At 42.5% G+C, this 19,075-nt stretch overlaps 1 long non-coding RNA gene across 1 annotated transcript; it reads left to right on the top strand.

The window, feature by feature from the left end:
* The first annotated feature begins 590 nt into the window (after positions 1-590).
* On the top strand, positions 591-17,603 carry LOC137341368 (uncharacterized). The gene is made up of 4 exons (XR_010967013.1): positions 591-655; positions 2,179-2,281; positions 11,092-11,246; positions 13,579-17,603. It is a non-coding gene; the product is annotated as an uncharacterized lncRNA (long non-coding RNA).
* Positions 17,604-19,075: the final 1,472 nt, after the last annotated feature.

Genomic DNA, 19,075 nt, shown 5'->3' with positions numbered 1-19,075 from the left:
GGCAAGGCCACATTTATTGTCCATCTACCCGTATCTAGTTGCCTTGAGAAGCCTTCCTGAAGAACATTTGTTTTTACAGTTGAGTGGTTTGCTAGATTATTTCCGAAGGTATTAAGAGTCAATTCCATTGTGTGGGATGGGAGTCACACATAGCCCAAACCAGATAGGGGTGGCAGACCCCCTTCCCTGAAGGATATTAGTGAATCACTTTTGGGTTTTACGACAATCCAGTGTATTTTATGGTCATTTTTTGCTGGTGCCAGCCCACAAGTGACCGGATTTATTGAATTCAGTTTTACAACTTGTCAGGGTGGATTTCAACTTTAAACTCCCAAGAATGAGTGGGTTGGAGATGGGCGGGAGGTGAAAGTAGTATTTTGTTGGGTCGCGACTGCAACCCAGCTCCAACCATGCCCACTTCCCGGTTTAATGTGGGTGCGTTTGGATCCGTGAGCGGAGCCGAATCGCCGAGGTCACGTCCCCAATTAGTGCCAGCGGGCGGGTCATTAGCAGGGCAAATAACGTCGTTAAGAGACGTTAAGTAGCGTTTTTTAAATTGATTTTAACTGAGTTTAAATTTAACACCTCCAGGACGGCTTTCCCGGGTTCGTGAATCTTGCTGGTTAAAAGGAGGCGAGAAGGGCCGGTTCGCCAGGTAAGTGCCTTTGTTGCTCTGCTTGTGGCCAGGAGGAGCAGGAGTGCTTTCTCCAAGTCCAACAAGCTTACCTCCCGCAATTGGACCCCCCCCAATCAGCCGACCCCCCACTTCCCCGATGCCCAAGCTTCCCCCCCCCCCCCCCGGATGTCCAAGAACCCGCCACGATCACCAACTCCTCACCTAACCCCCACCCCCGCGAGCGCCAACCCCCATCCACCCTCCCTGTCAATCAGGCTGGCTGCCAGGCGCAAAACCAGGAAGTAAAATTGTTATCATTCAATTAACGTGATTGAAGATTCCAACCTGCCAAATTTACTTCCAGGTTTCCCGTGCAAAAATCTACCCAGCCCGCTCTCTTCCCAGTTACAGATAAAATCATGCCCATCACCTCTGTAGCTGTTAGTCTAGTGCCATAACCACTACACTACCATACCCTCAGAAGACATCATTGGCGGCAAAATGTGTCAGGTTTGCCTTAACATCTTTCTTTGTAAGGAGCCCAAGACTGTCTGAGTCACCAGAAATCCGGCACTTGTGTACAAAGCTGGTAATGCAATGTTCAGATATTGTAGCCTTCAGTGCTTAAAGTTACAGTACAAACAGGTCCACTCCTCACATACAAATTCATTAAACAACAAAACAAATTAACAAACAATTAATGCTATTCCTGTTTATGCATTATAGATTTACTTTTATCTATTTTCATTATTCTGTCTTTCCACACAGTACACTGACTGGAAATTAGCTTTGCTCAGCTAATTATTTTTTAATTGGTTACTTTTTGAGTCCACACCCTACATTCATTAAGATAAGACTAGCAAACAAAAAGCTGATCCTAAGCAGACCAGAGTGTGTTGTTGGACTCCCTCATATCTAGACGTGTCTCCTATCTGCTGCTTCCCTCCCCTTGGCACCAAGTTGGCACCACTTCTTGCTTCAAAGCTGATGCCACGATCAATCCCTTTTCAATACTGCTACTCCTTTTCAAGACCACTGTCAGCCATTCTATGGCCACTGCAGCCTACACCATCCCTCCCATTCTCACTCGCCACCTTCTACACACAAACATGGTAACTGACATTTTGTATACTTCTACCTAAAACATTTATAACCTGAAAATCAATCACAGAAAAATGTACTCCCCTGTCTAGATTAAAATCACTTGCATTTGCCTAAAGCGTTTCCTGAAGAGAATAAGTACAATTATTAAACCTAAAGGTTCCAGATTTCTGTCTGTGAGTTCCATTTCAGTCTTTTCTCAAAACTCAGTTAACATAGAATTATATAGAATTTAGAGCACAGAAACAGGCCATTCAGCCCAACTGGTCCATGCCCGGTGTTTATGCTCCACATGAGCCTCCTCCCTCCCTACTTCATCTCACCCTATCAGCATGTCCTTCTATTCCTTTCTCCCTCATGCACTTATCTAGCTTCCCCTTAAATGCATCCATGCTATTCGCCTCAACTACTCCAGGTGGTCGCGAGTTCCAAATTCTAACAGCCAATTTCCCTGTTCCTAGCGCCCAGAAGCGCCCACAGAATAAGCACAGTCAATTGGAAATATGGGCAGAGACCTGCGATGCTGGCCTGATTGATGAGGGTCGCCATATTGCTGCTCCTCAGGTGAGTCCAATGATGCCAATCCAAACTTATGTCACGTATATGACATCACAGGATTTGCGGGTGAAATGCCAGTCGTAGGTCACGGGCAAGCTGTCGCCGTAAAAAGGAGATACCGTGAAAAGTTAAAGAGCATGTTCGGGTGCTGTCAGATCTGCGTCAGCTGAATTGTTAAGCAAAAGCCCAAATTCTGATTTTCTGGATATTTTGCTCGACCTCCCAAATCTTTCAATTAATTCGCATCTATATCCAATACAATTTATTTTACAGAATTACAATATCTCATTATCAATCTAACTCTTTCCACCACAGTGCTTCCCCTTTCTAACAGTATTATGTGCATGGTCTGGTGCACTCTCTTAAGTCATTCCCCTAGGCAGGACGAGGGCAGGAGAATGGCAGCTGTGTCTCACTGTGAGGCTCTGAGACCTGAGGTGGCTCTTAATTTCTGTGAGCTCGCGCACAGATCAGTCAGCTTCGGGTCGCCGCTACTCTGGGGACAGCCTGGTCCCGCCTGCTTTCAGACCCCTGTCGGTCGGTCGTGGAGGGCAGGCTTACAGCTGTGAAACTGGAGCCTTTCTGGAGAATGAGTACCAACGTTCATGGTCGATTGTAATCTTTCCCCCTCCCCCTAACCTTTCTGTCACTCTGCCGGTAGGTCTGATGGATGTCAGTCCCATGATACGATTGGCAGGGTGCATGGTGGGCAATTGGTTGCTTCCTCCGAGCTCCTCTTCTGTGAGTCTGTCCGTGGAGGCTCCCAGAGTGCAGCCGGCAGCAGTCTGAGCATTCATGTGAGAACCTAATACTGGCATGAAGGCCTCAGCTATGAGGGGCTCTGCAGCAGATGGCTGCATTGTAAAATAATACATTATCAAACATTCTTGGTATATTTCTTACATCTTTGAAGAGCTAAATGTTGACCTGAACCCTACATACAGTTGGGAGTAGACATTTAATGCTGGCCGAGCAGGGGAGTAACTGTTTGGGACCATGGGTCCTGAACAACATTTTCTCTGATGGTAAGAGGGTTCTGTAGCAGTGAATTAGAAAACTGTCCTTCCATCACTTGGGTGGTAAACTAATTGAGCATTTGACTCGTTAAATCATACTTCAACCCGAGGGCTGTCTCTCACTCCAACTCATTTGGCCCAGTTTGGGAAATCTCATCAGTTCCTTATTAAAAAAAGAAAGACTTGTATTTATATAGTGTCTCTCACAACCTCAGGACATTCCAAAGGGCTTTACAGTCAATTAAGTACTTTAGAAGTGTAATCACCGGTGTAGTGTAGGAAACACGGCATAGTGAGGTCCCACAAACAACAATCAAATAAATGACCAGGTCATCTATTTTGGTGATGTTGGTTGCGAGATAAATATAGTCAGGACACCGGGGAGAACTCCCCTGCTCTTCTTCAAAATAGTGCCATTGGATCTTTTACGTCCGCCTGTGAGAGAAGACAAGGCCTCGGTTTAACGTCTCATCCACAACATGTCACCGCCGACAGTGCAGTACTCCCTCAGTACTGCACCGGAGTGTCAGCCTGGATTATCTGCTCAAGTCTCTGGAGCGGGAATTGAACCCACAACTTTCTGACTCAGAGTGCTATCACTGACTCACGACTAACACCTACTCAGCCACAAGATGGAGCAGAATGTGAGAATGATTACGCCGCCTTGAGAGAGGAAAAACTGGACAATGTCCAGCTAGTAAAAGAGCAGTACTATTAGTGCCATGGACCATATTATACTTCCCCTCCTCCAGCTACAGCATATTGCATGGTAGTCGGTCACTAAAGGGAGAAAAATAAAAGGAGAACATGAAGATAAATTCAAATTAGAAAGTGAAAGTTTTCTTGCTGAGGTGGGAGGGTGAAATCAGAACAAAACATGTTTTGGGCGCCTAATTCCAATTACTAGTGAATGAGTACGCAGCATGAAGAGGCCCCAAACTAAACAATTAAGAGAAAATAAGTGACAGCAAGTGACATTGCCTCCAAGCCCAAAGGCTCTCAGGAGTTGTGAGTTCACACTGACTCACATTAGTTTCCATCAGTTTCAGTTTTCCAGTGAACTATTTAGACTGAGTATCTGATTTACATCACACAGAAGGGTTATTTTGATTGAATATTTTCAAACACTGGGGTAAGCTGGAGGTTGATGCATGTGGTAATACAGGCCTGCTGTTAGGTAAAGCAGTCACATAATGTACTCAGCATTGGGCCAAGACAGAAAGAAAATAAGAGTTGGGAGACCGAGCTTCACACTGGCAAGGAGACTGGAGACTGTTCAAGTGAACACTCAAGGCTCCTAATTAATATTATTCAGGAGATGTAAGAAGGTTATACAGCACTGTGGTTGAGTATATTCCAGCACACACCTAGAAAGTGTTAGTATGTCACTAAATGTATACTATTTTATATATCTGTGTATTTTTTTAATTTGATTTTTAAATTGGAACAGAAATACACTAAGGTGAACTACAAGTGTAGTCACTGCCAGTTCTACAACTGTATGGGTGCCAATGCAAAACTGCTGCAGGTGCCATATATTACTATTTATGTGTAATTATTGACTGGTTCGTGTAAATTATTGGCATTCAGGTGAGTTAGGTGTAAAATTAAATAATAATAAGCACTCTGAGCCAATAATGATGTGTTAGACCAAATAAACAGATGTTACTAATCTTTGCATTCATGTTTTTGTTTTTTTTTTCAATTTTTCACCATTGGTGTTGACTGTGCCTGTACCTCACAGTGAATATTTTAAAAATAATTATTACCATTCAACATCAAAAACTGTTAAACACTGAACTATGAAAATTAAAGAAATGAGGCATGCTGTTTTAAATTATTGCAATAAATGGTTTTGTGCCAAGTACTGGTTTAAAATACTACACTTTGTGTGGTAGTATGAACAAATAGTCCTTGGTTATATATTTATTTTGACACTTGTATTCAAGTCAAGCACTGTATTGCATTTAAGGGGGATATTGGAAACATCAAAGAATTATTTTATATTTCTTATAAATTCAACATTAATATATTTTTGTTCAGAAAAGTAATTAAAAAATTGTCCCCTGGTGAAGGTTAATTAACAAAGATTGCAGTTAGACCCTCCTAAACCAGTTTCAATGTTGGCAGAGACTCTGATGGGTCCAAGTTGGGACAGTTGACACTGCCACTGAAGTGGACCGAGGAGTCTATTTGCTCCAGTGAACCAATTGGCAGAGAAAAGTGGTGAGGAACAAAAATAAAAGATGGGTGTGGAATGATAGACATTCTCCCTTTACTCTACATTGCAAATATTACTGGATTTACAAGAGGAATGACGGTAATTCTGAATGTAGTGGAGAAAACATATTCACCAGGCGATTGAAGAAACTGGAACTCCTAGTATGGTAAGAGATCAATAATGGGGTGCCCCGAATTTACTGTCCAAATGTTGATTGTGTCTGGACCTCATGTTGCAGGATACCATCAGATGAACTAAAGGCAAATAAAGGTAGCAGTGTAGCGAGAGTTATGGGTGTAGAAAGTATTGAAGGAAGGTGAACTTGGGATTTTTTTAATTATGGATAAGGAAGAAAGTACTTGCATTTATACAGCACCTTTTATGTCCTCAGGTGTCCCAAAGCACTTCACAATCAGTGAATTACTGAGTATTTTTTCCCTTATTGGCCCTGAGGTTTTTCTCTGGTTATTTGCCTCTCCCAAAGGCTGTGGGGGAGGGGAGGGGCGTCGGTGGGAGAGGGGGGAAGTCTTTAGCCATGATGCTCTGGCCTTCATGAGTGTGGGGCAGGCTTGCTGGACCAGCTGGTCTTTACCTGCCCATCAATTTTGTATGTTCATAAGTGACTGTTACCCATGGCTGATGCAACAGCAGCAAGGGTCTTATTTCAAAATAATAAAAATGGAATTTCTTTATAAATCAATAGGGATAGTGGTAAATACGCACCCATATTCCTGATACTCTTTTGAGGGTTGTCCAATCCATCCAGAGAGGCAGGTGGAGAAGGAATGCCACCCACAGAGCAGAGGAACACACTGACAATGTGCTGAAAGATATCCCTGCTGAAACATCTTTGCAAGCAGCAAGAGTCAAATGGCAACATTCATAGATAGACGAGATCTTCAGCAAGTGCAACATCTGCCCAATGCACTAACAGTACAGCACAATGCAGGGTCCACCTCACCTTCATCAACCCAACTACCATAGAAGCCAATCCTTCAACCTGCTAAAATTTTATTCCACACCATCAGAAGGAACCTCTTCCTAATCCCTGTTGGAATAAAATGCAACCAAATTTAATCTCCCAAAAGTGAATTGTGCATGAGCTGATGCTTTTTTATCCCCAGTGCTTCCACTTGATGAACATATGGCCTAGATTTACCTCTGAATTGCCACATATTTTGGGGCTGATTTGGGTGGTAAACAGAGTAAATCAGGTTCTAAGAGACCACTGCCTCAATACACTGCTAAAAAAACTGCACCTGAATTGTCCTCGAACAAAAAAGCACTCTTCCCTTTAAAACCCACCTGTAGCCCAATCCACCTCATGTAAACTCATTACCCCCAACTGTCACCCAAACCCGGCCCAAATAATTACTGCCAAATATATATGATTCTATTGGGCCAAGTGCAGGCAATTGGGACTAGCTTAGGGGTATAAACTGGGCGACATGGACATGTTGGGCCGAAGGGCCTGTTTCCATGTTGTAAACTTCTATGATTCTATGATTCTATATAAGTGGTGGTAGGACCTGCAGGAATGTCCATTGAATGGGCCATTTTATATGTGGTACTGAAGGTTGTTGTTACTTTGCCTGCATTTTAATCTCATTAGTACTTTGGAGGTTCAGTCAGGACTTTTGCTGCTAGTTTCACTCAGCTCTGCTCAAAGTACTGCAATGTCACTGAAAAATTGCACAGGATAGAAAATGGGCAGACAATTGGTGTGATAATTCTCCACCTTAATTTCTGGTGAGTTCTGATTGCAAAATTCGGGCTTACGTTTTTGAACGCTGTATTAGTATGATGAGAAAAAGAAAACTGAAAATCTGAAATAAAAACAGAAAATACAAAAAATGCACAGCAGGTCATTCAGCATCTGAAAGACAAAGAGAGGTTAACATTTCAGCTATGATCCTTCATCAGAACTTTATCCATCTTTGCTGTTAGACATCCATTCATTATTGTAAACAATTTTACAACACCAAGTTATAGTCCAGCAATTTTATTTTAAATTCACAAGCTTTCGGAGGCTACCTCCTTCGTCAGGTGAACGATGTGAAAATGTCCATTCATTATGTACACATTTCATGTTTCCTTTTCCAATGTGTTGCACATTAAAGTCCATCTGCCATTTCTTGGCCTTCCACTGAATTGATATAGTTCCCTTTGAGTGCTATTAGTTTCCCTTACACTACATAGCTATTGATAGCTGCAGATGGCTAAATGACTCCATCGTTGCTTTGGGGGTGTTTCATGGCCTGGTACAGTTCTTGGAACATCTGGGAACAATCTAGACCCAAACACCACTCTGTTGACCGTTTTACGAGTGGACACACTGCTGCAGATCAGATTTATCCCAAGTACTTGTGTGAAATTGTCTTTGTTTTAGTTATTTCTCACAGTAGTTGCCAGGTTTCAATCATAACCACATTCAAATGACGCCATCACATCTACATTGGCGTAGCTCTTCTGCAGAGTTTTCTGCAAAATGAAACAGCCTCTTTAAAAAGAAAAGGGACTAATTAGAGCTCCTTTTATTCTGATCTAAATACCTGAAGAGCCACATACAGTGGTCTGTACTTTACATTTTATAATTCAGATCCAATGTGGTTACAGATTTATGTGATTAAAGAGAATATGGATTAACCACAAAATCTAAGGGGAATGACTTCCTAGAACTAATTTTGCTAAATTTGAAATAGTTACACAGAGACCGTATGGTATGTAAAATAACGATTAACTCCAGGCAGGTAGTCAACAATGCTTGTTTTTAAAAGGAAATGAAGTATTTGAACTCAATTTTGTTTTATATGATTTATTATCACAGCAAAGTGGAATGTTTGAACAAACTCTGATGTAGGGCAGCTTTCCTTTGTAATATATTCTTTAGCTGCCTTGTTAAGTGCACAAATAATAAATAAATGCAGGTTGTGATGTAAAGTATATTCCAATCTCTTTCATCGTGTATGGAATCTGCACTGTATCTGAGTAACAAACTGTCAATCATGGCAGCATGTAATGCGAGATTCTATGTGAGGCAGATATTGGGTCAGAATTTGCCGCTAAAATAACAGCGAGTTTAATGGCGCACACCGTCATTGATGTGTGAATCGTCCAGCAACTTGTGGCGAGGAAGAGATACCCCGTGAATTGCGAGTCGCCACAAGTTGCTGGATGATTTGCGCCACTTCACCGTTAGCCTGGTGAAAACGACAGCCCGCCCTCAACCTCCCAGTGAACGTCAAGAAAATTGCTGCGTTTGCACATTAATTGCCAATTAAACTCACCGCAGAAAGTTAGGGCAAGTACTTATCAGCTTAAAACATTTTTGGGCATGAAGGGTGAGGAAAAAAGTCTAACCAACTGGGCACGCTCCAGAAAATTCTGGGCTAATACCTTGTTATGCAGTTTCTTTTATTGTAATATAGCTTTTTTAGCCCTTTGTTTTTGGTCTCACACATAAAATAAATCTAAAACATTACCTAGCACTGATAACCATTTTGGCCCTGGGCACATTCCTAGGTAAAGGAACAGCAAGGGGCTGGGAACAATTGCATTAAAATTTATGAATGACTTGCTATTACAAAACATTGCATCATAATAAAACAGGACCACAATCATCTGGCAGTTCCCTTACAGTAATGTCATCTTGATTGTGCCAATCTAAAGTCATGAAAAAACTCAAGCTACATTTCATTTCGTATTTTAGTATTGCTACTCACAGTCAACATTTATAATGGGGTGGACTATATTCACTTCTGTATACACATATATCTCTAACTGTCCCCTCAATCATTTCCTCTTTATATTGAGTGTGGATCTGAAAGATCAATTTTCATTTGTTTTTGTAGTCATACCTACAATTCAATCATGGTAATTATCACTGCAATCTGTTAATCTGTTAATTGTCCAGTTAAATGGCACAGTTTAACAACTCATTATTCACTAACCACATAAACAAAAGCAAAATACTGCGAATGCTGGAAATCTAAAATAAAAACAAAAAATTGGGTGATCGCTTTGCTGAACACCTCTGTTCAGTCCACAATCTGAGTCTGAGCTTCCGGTCGTTTGCCATTTTAATTCTCCATCCCACTCCCACTCTGACCTCTCTGTTCTAAAGAAGCTCAACAGAAGCTTGAGGAACAGCACCTCATCTTTCGATTAGGCACTTTAAAACCTTCCGGACTCAACATTGATTTCAACAACTTCAGATTGAAAAAAAATTCACCACTGCTCCCATTTTTTCGGACAGCGGGCGCTGGTAATGTTGCCATTTACAGCTCCTCTAGATCCAACTTCTGTTTTCTTTACTTGTCCCATTCCCACCCTGCTTGCCTTGCACCATCGTCCCTTTTATCATTTAATCACTCCTGCCCTCCATCCTACCACAGACCTTCCCTCCCCCTCCCCCCATTTCCCCCTGCTCTGTACTTGCTTATAAACTGTTAAATCTCTAACTTCTTCCAGTTCTGATGAAAGGTCATCGACCTGAAACGTTAACTCTGTTTCTCTCTCCACAGATGCTGCCTGACCTGCCGAGTGTTTCCAGCATTTTCTGATTCTATTTCACTAACTACCACATGGTTGCTAGTGGAAAAAACTTTTAACTGTTTTTATTTCATTTCTGTGACTAAATTTCTATTCTAACTAGGTAACCAGAACTATTTACTCCCCTCACTTACCTGCTTGTTCACTTTATTTGAAATGTCCTAAATGGAGATTTAAATTGAATAAAATGTCAAAAAGGGGCCTCTCAGTGGCTAGGTTCACAGGGCCATACAGAGCAGGAAGGCTCGGGAATGATGCTTGGTTTAGGCTGAGTTACTTACTCCTCATGGGGGCCCTATGGGTATTGAGTGTTATCCACAATCCCTACTAGAAGTACACGTGTGTTAATGCTGAGTGAGGAGCTAATCAGACCAGCAACTTGGCCCTCAGTTTAATATCCTACCAACGCTCACTGACCAATCTCATATATGAAATAATGGGTGGCCTGCAACTGGCCTCTGGAACTGTACCGCAACATGAATTGCTGCCTTCAGGAGGGCCTGGTAGTTATTATAACCAGTGGCCTGAGCAGGGAAGTTGTGGCTTTCCCACCAGGTCAATCTAGTGGAAAAGGAACTGTGGCCAGAAGATGCCCACACAGATAAGTGCTTCTAACTTTCTTTTTACTTTTCTTGCGCGGCCAGGAGGAGCTGGAGTGCATGTCTGGTCTCCAGAAGGAAAGTTTAGGCCACCCCTGCCCTGGGTCCACCACCTCGCCCCCCCTCACCACTCTCGATCATGAGGTCCTCCTGAAATCCCCTCTCCGCGCCTTACCTGAACGCAAGAGGCCATTCCTTTGGTCTCCAGTGATGGTCTCCTGTCACTCGACATTGCATTCCTGCCTGCCGGCCAGCTGCTGCTTCCCGCCAATTTTGGATGGGAAACGGGAAACAGGACATGCAGATGATGCTCAAGAGTTAAAATCTCCCTGGCCTCGTGCTGCTGAGGTAGGATGGCTGGCCACCCACTTAATTTCTACCCTGAATTAAAATCGGGGCTATTGTAACCCACTTCCATTCTTCTTGCAGGAGAAAGTTGGCACACAACGAGAGGAGACAGTCAGCAAGAGGACGAGATCCTGCCACTTTACAAACACTCTGCCCCATGGTTGCCACTGACATCACAGGAAGATTTACAGCTGTCCGCATCGGAGATGGAGTGACTAAATGCCTGGCACTGCAGGGTTTGTTGGCATCTTTCCTTCCTCTTCTTTCCAATTAACTCGTTCATCTTGAACATGAAAACTTGGTATTGCATAATGATCCCACTGATATAACTACATCCTTTATAACTACATCCTAACCTTCGTCTCTCTCGCTCTCCTTTTTCTCGGCCAACCAGGACTAGTTTCAGACTGATAATGAAAACCCTGATAACAGTGCCCATCACTCATTCTTACCCTGCCAAGCGCCAGCACAGAAATTGGCATCCTGCATGACTTAGATAGTGAGTTTGAGGGAATTAGACTGGGAGAAAAGGGAAACTGCAATGGATCTTATGGGAAATGAAAAGAGAATCTTTGGTGATGTTTGTAACAAGTAGAATATTAAACAACTCGAACCCCTTAAGCATATGAGAATTTAGACAATGGAGGAGTCCAATAACATAGCAGAATGTTTAAATAATTACACCAGTTTCACTATAGAATTCTCAAACAGTATATTAAATGGTTAGAGATGCATCTAAATGTATGGAAAAAGTAGTCACAAAGAATGGCCATTCTTGGTGTGTGGAGTTATGTTCCTTTAATTATCTCAGCAAATGACCCCCGCATTTGCCTATATAATAAGCATCATTGAATCTCAACTTAATTCATTGTGAAGTGCTTTGTGGCACTTATGAAAAACATGATATGGCTTTATTAAAATTAACATTTTTCTTTTCTTTTTCCTTGGAATCAGAGATTCACCTAAACAGTAGCTTCATCTCTTCCCTTTGGTTTTTATTGTGTTTTTAGCCAATTTGCCCCTCCGCCAACTGAAAGGCTATACATTGGCTCATCGTGTCTGCACAGCTTTTCACTAGAGCAATCCAAAAATGAATAGCCCTGCTCTACCTCTGATTCCAAAAGGCCACGGTCTCATTTCAAGCTCATAAACATTATTAATTGACTGTCTGCCAGAACTCACCACAAATGGATTTACCACAACACAGAAAAATACAGCGGTATTTTAACTGTGGTAATTTGACCCTTTTACTACCATCAACGTGCCTCCTAGTAGAAAACCTAGGCCATATAATGATTGGAAGAAAGGATTTGCTGGAACAAAGGAATCTTTTTCTTGGAATGTGTTTACATTAGAAACAACAAACAATCCCATTAAACAGAAATAAAACTGTGGGGAGCCACAACTTCAGGGGCTACTTTACATTTTGCTAAATTATATAATGGGCATGTACTGTTCTGGCTTTCAATATTCTACCCAGGTACTAATAAATCAAAGGAACCCAATTTCTCAGAAAAATAGGCTGCACTGTCAGGAAACTCTTAAAAAATTATTTGTACTGATCCTTTGTTATAATTTTAATGTTTTGCTAATTTATCATGACATAGCAGTAATAGCTGCTTAGCATCCTCAAAGCCTACAAAAGAAATTCCAAGAAGATCCAATATCAATGTAGGTAATTCACCCATTGTGGTTCCGAGATATGTCAACTGGAATTGGTTCAAGTGTTGGTTGCTAGGTCAAATGAAAGCTTATCTGTGGCATTCACAAGCAAAGCAAGATTTCTTTAAGACTTACAACTACTTGCATTCATTGCATACAGAGAGACATCACTTCACAGGATGGTGGATTCAGAGATGACTCGAGGGCTGGTTTTCTGAGCATGAGCTGGTAATGGGCAGCACACTCATGATTTTCCAATATACATGGCTGATGAGGGAGGCTCTCCGTGGCAGCCCATGCTCAGAAAATCAGCAAAGGGCTGTGTTGCCCAAAAATCTTTTAAGTCATATATAAATTTAAAACAAGCTAACAGATTTATTGATGCTTTAGGGCCATTTAAGAGCAAAGTCTGAAGACTTTAAGAAATACATTACAGAAACCATTTCCTGGTCAAATAAAACCTAATTAGTTATGGTTTTAAAGGTCAGAGTTCATCCCATATACCCTAACTTTTACCCAGTCTTCTGAAACCCTTTTTGATTGGTGTTAGTGGAATGTTCCCCTGGTCTTTGCTTGTGTAAGTCTCCGTATTCCTGAGTGACACAGTGACAGAGTGAAATTCCTCCTTGTTCCAGTGTAGCGTAGAGTCGCTCGTGGTGTTTTGCTACATCAGACTGGGGCTTTGACTTTATTTTATTGACTATGAAGCTGAAGCCTCAAAAAACCTAGGTGTTCATCTGTAGTAGATGGTCTGAAGTCTGTTTAGGGAAACATTAACAGGATGGAAAACAAAGCAGTGCAACCTGGTAGATAATTTGGAAGGGCTTGATCTTAGTTCAATTACAACGCTCAAGTTCCGATGGAACATCTGCCCCTGAAATGTTGATCCATCTTTTCTCTTTGCAGATCTTACGAACATACAAAATTGACGGGCAGAGAAAGACCAGCTGGTCCATCAAACCTGCCCCACACTCATGATGGCTGGAGCATCATGACTAAAGATTTCCCCCGCCTTCCTGTGTAATTCTATGGACAGTACTATTACCACTGGACAGTACTGCTGCACCATACAAATATTACTGTACACTTAATATTACAACTGGACACTACCATTGGACAACAATACCACTGGACAGTAATACTATCATTGGACAGCAATACTTACAATTGGCAGTAATACCACCACAGGACAATACTATTACCACAGGTGGTTACATTACATCTGGTCATTTAAACCTTTACAGTTGACACGGGGAGATGGTTTTCATTCTATTAATCTGGATTAGATTCCTGGAGGTAAAAATAGACAATTCTGAACCTCCGGTACCTATTGCATCTCCTGCCAAGTCCCTCAGTTGGTCAATATGATGTTCAAATGCCTCTTTTTTTTCTCCCAGGCATATGTCCTTGTGCGTGGATTGGGGAGGCTGTGTGCATGTGCCAAAGATCACCACCTTCACCAGCACCACTTCCTCAATAGCAAGGAACACTCTAAATCCATGAAATGCATCATTCATATTTCTCAATCGGTTACAATTTCCTTAAATTAATACAAATCTTGACACAATTCAAATTTCTGAAGTTTAGATGCGCCTCACCATTTAAAATAAATGGCAGTGGGTTGAAATATCCACTGTGCCTGCTCAGCACTACATTTATGAGGCAGCATACACAGCACATAGACACATCTGTATCAAAGCTCAGAAGTGCTGTTATGGGCTAAAGAGTTAAATGTAGTTAATATCAATGAGATACCCAACAGATCATACATGATCTTTGACTAATACTTCTCTCTGCGATTGATAATCCTCATAGTGTGCACTTCCGGTTCTGAAAATCACAAACATTTAAACATCTCCACCTTCTCACTTCCAGCCCTGTGTTCAAACGCCTTCTCAAACCTTTTCTTTTTATCTGTGTTTTTGTTTCTCAACCCCACTTTTTCCCTTTCGCTCTCCTGTTTTACTCGCTGCCCTGTAAAACGCTTTTGAGATGTCAGTCGTAGGTCAGTGGTAGCACTCTCGCCTCTGAGTCAGAAAGTTGTGGGTTCAAGTCCCACTCCATGAGACTTGAGCGTAAAATCTAGCCTGACACTCAAGTATGGTACCGTGGGAGAGCTGCACTGTCAGAGCTGCCATCTTTCGGATGAGACGTTAAACTGAGGTCCCGTCTTCCCTCTCAGGCGGACGTAAAAGATTCCATGGCACTATTTCAAAGAAAAGCTGCAGAGTTCTCCTCAGTATCATGGCCAATATTTATCACTCAACCAACATCATTAAAACAGATGATCTGGTCACATTGCTGTTTGTCAGACCTTGCTGTGCACAAATTGGCTGCTGTGTTTTCCGCATTATAAGAGTGACTACACTTCAAAAATTGAATCAAATAGTACCAAATTCCATCCCCAAGTGTGTATTTTAAACTGGATATAGTAGCCTAGTGGTTATCATAGAATCATAGAAAGTTACAGAACAGAAGGAGGCCATTCGACCCATCGTGTCCCTGCCAGACATGATGGACCGAATGATTATGGTACTGGACTAGCGAATCTAAAGGTTGTAAGTTCAAAAGCTGGGAAATTAAATTCAGTAAATCTGGTAATTTGTGGGACGGCACCAAAGAAAATAACCATGAAAGCTGCCAGTTTGTCATTAAAGCCCTACCAGTTCATTAATGTCTTTCAGAGAAGGGACCCTGTCACCCCTCCCTGATCTGGCCTACATGTGACTCCAGACCCACTTTAGGGATGGACAATAAATACGGCTTTGCCAGCATCATCACATCCCAAGAACAAATCAAAAAAGCGATTGTACTTAAATGTGCTTAAAAGCAAAAGCAGCATTGTATAAACCTTACCAACTGAGAACATTTTCCAAGAATCTAGACTTTTATGATCAACAGCAGCTATTTGCAGTATTTTTAGCCGATCGTGTGACTGTTAACATAATCCTTTCAGCAGTTTAAGCCTACTTTATGCGTGAGCCTCGGCTGTGTGCAACTAGGCTATCCATCAATGGTGGACATCATAGCTAAGTTCAATCCTGTTCTCAACAGTGGGTTGGCATTTTTCTGCATTATTTTTAGCATCCTGGTTAAATGTTTGCATTAAATTCCTTTGTGTTCCATTTTAATGAAACTGTTCACCTATTTATTGTATTTATTAACAACATTGTTAAAATAACTGACACAAGAATTTGATGAAAATGCATTAACTAGTGCACTAAAAATAGCATTGAGGAATTTCACCCCCGAGGTATCCACTCACACTTTGCAGCAGAGGTGACTGGATAACCATTAAGAGTTGGAACCCTGGCTGAATATTTTGTTCAGGTGATTCACTTACTCGCCACTGGGGAACAACATGGACGACGTCGCCGTCTTTTGCTCGGATCAGCTGTCGGTCCGCAGATTGATGAGCATCTGCGACCAGTTCGAACTGGCCTCAGGGGCCAGGGTAAATCGCACCAAGAGCGAGGCCATGTTCTTTGGAAACTGGACCAACCAATCCTTTGTCCCCTTCACCGTCAGGTCGGATTACCTGAAGGTGCTGGGGATCTGGTTTGGGGAGGCCGGGTCGTGCACCAAAAACTGGGAGGAGCGTATTTCCAAGGTGAAGCAGAAACTGGGACTGTGGGATCGACGATCCCTCTCGATCGTGGGCAAAAACCTGGTCATCAGGTGCAAGGTGCTCTCGGGGTTGCTGTACATGGCGCAAGTCTGGCCCATACCTCGCTCTTACGCCATGACAGTCACCCGAGCCATCTTCCACTTTATCTGGAGAACAAAAATGGACCGTGTCCGCAGGGACACAATGTACAAATCTCTGGAGAAAGGGGGGAAAGGCGTGCCCAACGTGACCCTCATCCTGATGGCCACTTTCGTGTGCGGCTACATCAAGCTTTGCGTGGACCCTTGGTACGAAAGCACTAAGTGTCACTACGTGCTGAGGTTCTATCTATCCCTGGTGTTGCGAAGAATGCTCCGTCCAGTTGGACCGTTCCGCCCCACCTGTCCTTCATCGAAAAGTTTATGCAAAAAAACACTTTCGACCACAAGGCGATCAGTAAGTGGTCCGCACGTAACGTCCTCGAGACCCTGCGGGAAAAGGAGACGACGGATCCTGTCGGTTGGCTCCCCGAGCAGACTGTCAATGTCATTTGGCAGAACGCCTCAACGCCAGAGCTTTCAAACAAGCACCAAGACTTAGCTTGGCTGGTGGTGAGAAGGGCCCTTCCCATCAGATCCTTCATGCACTCCCGGACTCTCAGCCCCACCGCACATTGTCCCCTTGGAGGCTGCGGTGTAGACGAGACCATCACCCATCTCCTTCTGGAATGTGCCTTTGCAAGGAAGGTCTGGAGAGAGATGCAGTGGTATCTGTCCAGGTTCGTCCCGAGCAGTTCCGTAACACAGGACTCCGTGCTCTACGGGCTGTTCCCGGGGACGCACACCGAGACAGACATCAACTGCTGCTGGAAGACCATCAACTCGGTGAAAGGCACCCTTTGGTCTGCCCGAAACCTGCTGGTCTTCCAGTGCACGGAGCTGTCCTCGACTGAGTGTTGCAGACTGGCACATTCCAAGGTCCAGGACTACGTACTCAGGGATGCACTGAGGATGGGTGTGCCCGCCGCAAAGGCTCTGTGGGGAAAGACAACCGTTTAGAGCCTTCCCGCCATTCTATACCGAGGGGCTGCAATCAGGGAAACCCCCCCCCCCCCCCCCCCCCGGGCAGAATGTAAAATTCAAATTGATGTAATGTACCTGTAATGAATCTGTTATGTACCTGTAATGAATAATCTGTATTGAGTATAATGCAATGAGACACCCCAGAGTGTCATGAACTGTAATTATGTACAATGTGTTCATTGAACTGTACTTGATGTAACCTGCAAATTGTACAATCTGTATTGTGTACGTTTGGAATGTGATATGACAACTGTATTGTATGTTTTGCTGAAAGTTTTATGAATAAAGTATATTTTATGAAAAAAAACAACAACTTGCATTTATATGGGGCCTTTAACATAGTAAAACATCCCAAGGTGCTTCACAGAAGTGTTATCAGACAAAATTTGACACCGAGCCGCATAAGGAGATATTAGGACAGGCTTGGTCAAAGAGGTAGGTTTTAAGGAGCATCTTAAAGGAGGAGAGAGAGGTAGAGAGGCGGAGAAATTTAAGGAGGAAATTCCAGAGCTTAGGGCCTAAGCAGCTGAAGGCACGGCCGGCAATAGTGCAGCAATGAAAATCCAGGATGCGCAAGAGGCCAGAGTTGGAGGAGCGCAGAGATCTCGGATGGTTATCGGAGGTTGCCGAGATAGGGAGGGACAAGGCCATAGAGGGATGTGAGGGATTTGAAAACAACGATGAGAATTTTTTAATCAAGGCAATGCCTCAATTATGGAATGAGAAAAGGCCTTCAAGCCCATCAACCCCATTTCCTTCACATGTACAACTTACACTCATGGACTCTACTCAACATATACAATTTGCATTGGCCAGCCGCTGGTGGAACCTGATTGAGTATTTTAATTATGAAAGAGAATTGAGAAGGTAGATAGGGAATATCTCTTCTCTCTAGAAGGGGAGTCTAGAACATGTGGACGTAATTTTAACATTCAACCTAAGCTGATAAAACTGAATCCAGAATGAAATTCTTTACAAAAAGATTATAAAAATATGGAATGCGCTGCCCCAGAAGGCCATAAATGTAGAATCAACTGAGCAGTTTAAAATGGATATGGATACTTCCTTGGGAAATAAGTTATAAAGGGATATAGAGAAAGGGTAGAAAATTGGGATTAAATAGATAGAATGATCCCGTTGTTCCAACGTAGCCTTTAAGATGATAAGGGGCTGTGAGAAATTTATCTCAAAAGTTTATCAAATAAAGCTCCAAGATATCAATTCAACTTAAAAACCCACTATGTTCAACCAAGACCAGTTATATTCTACAGAACAGACATCCACTCTCAGTTGGATAGGACCCATCACGGTCCATAGATAATGTGATCATCTATGTCCATCAACCTTTATAATCTTCTATCGTATTCTTTAACAGATATTTATCTGGAACTTTTTTAGAAGGGATTATTTAATAAAATATTAACGTTTTTGGCAGTCACCGCCGCAGCGGCGTTGTCAATCAATGCGTCCTAATATTAATGTTAATTACTTTTGCTGGGAGAATAGTCCACACACCCATAACACAATGAGAATAACTTTTTTTAACTTCTAGTTTCATTTTAGGTTTGATTTAGTTCTGCAGTCACACTCTAAATGAGCTCTTGGCCATTGGTCATCCCAAGGAACTGCAGACTCAGACACTGTGATCCTGAAACAATGTAACAGTACTGTAACAGTAATAAAAGTGCTCCGATGTCAAAGGTAACTTTACTAT

The sequence above is a fragment of the Heptranchias perlo genome, chromosome 23 (assembly GCF_035084215.1).
Source record: "Heptranchias perlo isolate sHepPer1 chromosome 23, sHepPer1.hap1, whole genome shotgun sequence".
Classification (NCBI taxonomy): domain Eukaryota; kingdom Metazoa; phylum Chordata; class Chondrichthyes; order Hexanchiformes; family Hexanchidae; genus Heptranchias; species Heptranchias perlo.
This window is presented reverse-complemented; position numbering and strand designations above follow the sequence as displayed.